Below are 354 nucleotides of genomic sequence, written 5' to 3'. Positions count from 1 at the left end.
ATAATCGTAAGGAATTCTATTATATTCTATTCTGTAATGAAATTTTCGTGAGCATACCGTCTCTACGCAAAAATAAAGTTCTCGCGAATAAAAAGTGATTTACAGTATATACACGTGCGACAAACCTGTGATTGTACTGCATACGTTCATGCATAATATGATTCCAAAAGTCCTTGTACATATTGTAAAAGTTAAATTTACCCTCCTATGTTTTGTTTTCTGTAGGTTAAACTTAATTATATAAATTTAAAAATGGATAAATTAGTCATTAAATTTTAATTTTTTTCATTGTTAAAGTAATTGTGAATTGTTGAAGACCTAGTCAACTTTAATTTAGAAATGATTAGAAAGAGA

This window comes from Saccostrea cucullata, unplaced genomic scaffold (genome assembly GCF_032062105.1).
Source record: "Saccostrea cucullata isolate Sc308-1 unplaced genomic scaffold, CSIRO_AGI_Scuc_v1 ctg823, whole genome shotgun sequence".
Lineage (NCBI taxonomy): Eukaryota > Metazoa > Mollusca > Bivalvia > Ostreida > Ostreidae > Saccostrea > Saccostrea cuccullata.
This window is presented reverse-complemented; position numbering follows the sequence as displayed.